Raw genomic sequence first — 2,758 nt, forward strand, 5'->3', positions numbered from 1 at the left:
TTGAAAGCCCAAGACTAGTCTGTCTCTCAATCACAAAATTGGAGAAGACTTGCAATTCTGCATTCCTTGAAAGATTTTAGTGACAGAGGGACAGTTATTTCATACCATATACTTCTTTGTGTTTCAAATTACCTGTTTTATAATGTATTGAACCTGTTTACATTTGACCAAAAGTGAATCATCCATACAAAACAAGCAACACTTAGGGTTTGCACTTGATACAAAACAATTACATCACTGGTACATTAATATACCCATTGGGATGTTTCAAAATTGTCAATGTTTTTTTTAAAAAAAAAACACACAATGAATGCTTTTAACTTTTGTCCATGTATAAATGTAGTCATTGAAGAGCTGTCAAGAACTTTTCATCAATATCATTTAGATAGTGTCTGTTTCGATTTCAGGACAGACAAAATTCAAATGACATGCATAGTATTTACTATAGTCAATGCTTGCATATTCAAGCAATCTAACCATTGCTTAAAGTACACAGTGACACTTATTTTGCAGATGAACCATTATGATCAAGCACTGCTATAAATATATGCCAAATAGTAGAAACAAAAAAAACAACAGTTCATAAGTTTGATAAACTTTTATTTTTACACAATTTATAGTGCACTGCTTTGCAAATATATCACACTGATATTCCAGTGGAAGAAAAACTTCAGGAAAGCACTTGAAATTATTATTAGTTATTTGGACAATGTACCTTTACACTGTGAAAGTCTACTTATACAAGAATAAGAATGTTTCCTTTTACAAATGTAAAGAGTTTGAAAATTACCATAAATAACATGAACAAATTATCATAGAGTTATAAAACATATTCTAGTTGAAAAATGGTCAGCTTGATATCAAAGCTTTGAATGCAAATTTGTGAGCTTATCAATGATTACCTCACAATATTAGTAGTAGATGATATATAATAGTTTTGCTATTTCTTTTTCATCTTTACTTCATTATCATTTAATGTCCATAATGACATATGACTATACTGTGATTCCATGAAAATCCTTATCTCTGATGTGTTTTCTACTTTGGTATTTATAGAACATCTAGTTTTAATACTTAAAACTGCAATGAAATGTGGATATTTTACTCTGTTTCTATCACTGTGACATTAACAAGATAACTACATTATGGAATCATAGTGTCAAATACCATAAAATCATACTCTTTTACATCAAGATTTTTGTGCTGCATGTCATTCATCTTCTTCAGGAAAGTACATTTGACTATTCTCAGTGGCTTATATTAAACTAATATTTCAATGTAACTGTGTGTTCTCTGATATCATTCTCAAATTAAGGAACTGGAAGATGGTAGTTGCAATAAAGGTCTTCATGGACAAAGTCCCTTCATCTTTTTTCTTTTTATCTGCAGAATGAAAACATGTTAGACCTGAATATATTTCGCTGAGTAAAACACTAGAAATGATATTTACATTAAACTTAATAAGCTTGACATGATTGACAGAAAATTTCATATTTGAAGTAAATAAACATTAAAGATAAACAACAACACATACATGTAATATATAACAGTCAAAAATTTTGATCTTCTTCAATGTGAAACATGACTGTTTTTCATGTTTTATTTACTTATCAATTATCATGCAGTGAAATCCAAAAAATATTAAAATATTTTGATAATTGTTTATCTTTCTGATCTCAACTAAAAATTAATCAATTATTTTACATGTATTTACCTTTGATGTATAGATATTTCAGGATCATAGGCAGTGCAAACAGTTGATTAATGGTCCATAGTGAAGAACTGTATATTCTATACATGTACTTGTCATATACCTCCCTGTCTACACATCTGAAATGGTTTATTCAAATATTATATTTTTTTAATTCAATCATAATTTGCTAGGTACCATATTAACATGTATATATAATTGAAAAAGGAAGAGAATAAAAAAATAAGTGTTTACTGTTAGTGCCTAAAATGATACTATTCTCCATAGTTAGAAATGGAACAATACTATTAAACTTTGCATACATCTATGATCTATCCATCTAATTATTTAATAATCAAAACTCTTACTTGAGACCTGGGTTTATTATACTAATGTAAGTAATTGAAATCTTGATAAAATGGAAGGGATGAAATATCTGAATTACTGTTCAATGTCCGAATTTTGTATAACTTTTATAAACACTAGAATTAAAGTGTTTCTCAATTGTTTATTTCAATAAGTTAAAATGGTTTGAATAAATTTCTCACATCAGTAGTTTTAAAACAATACTAAAAGCTAAACAACTAGAATTCACTACCTTGACAAAACATCCGAAAAAATTGTCACTATCCGAAAATAAACTAGTTTTATTTAACTTTATAAATCCCTCATTTTTCTGTCAGATAATTGACCTACCTGCATTTTTTGACCAGTGTTTTCCATTCCTTCAAATCTGAAGCGGACCGAAACAAATTTAACTTCTATATCTCTCCAGTTCTTCGGGTTACCTATATGCGTAACGGTAAATAAGTCTGCCGATGTACCCGGAAGTGGTAAATCGAAAGTGAAAGTAAACGAGACTTACGGGCCCTATTACTCCCATTTTTTTCCATTCGTGTAAGTTCCTGTTTCACTTTATCTTGTAAAGCAACTGAAATCATACGGGGAGGATGAACAACTGGTGTAGCATTTGGACCAACATGAATGTTACATTCCCCAGGGAGTAACCCTATGCCATCAAAAACCTGGACATAATCCGTCAAAAGGGACTCTTTAGTGAGAAATGCC

General features: G+C 29.8%; 1 long non-coding RNA gene across 1 annotated transcript; it reads right to left on the reverse strand.

Moving 5' to 3' along the window:
- Nucleotides 1-583: 583 nt before the first annotated feature.
- Nucleotides 584-2,544, reverse strand: LOC132718241 (uncharacterized). The gene is made up of 3 exons (XR_009624060.1): nt 2,387-2,544; nt 1,715-1,830; nt 584-1,383 (listed from the first exon to the last, which is right to left on the reverse strand). It is a non-coding gene; the product is annotated as an uncharacterized LOC132718241 (long non-coding RNA).
- Between the last annotated feature and the right edge of the window lie 214 nt (nt 2,545-2,758).

The sequence above is a fragment of the Ruditapes philippinarum genome, unplaced genomic scaffold, assembly GCF_026571515.1.
Source record: "Ruditapes philippinarum isolate M1 unplaced genomic scaffold, ASM2657151v2 ctg1156_1_1_1_1, whole genome shotgun sequence".
NCBI classification, from domain to species: domain Eukaryota; kingdom Metazoa; phylum Mollusca; class Bivalvia; order Venerida; family Veneridae; genus Ruditapes; species Ruditapes philippinarum.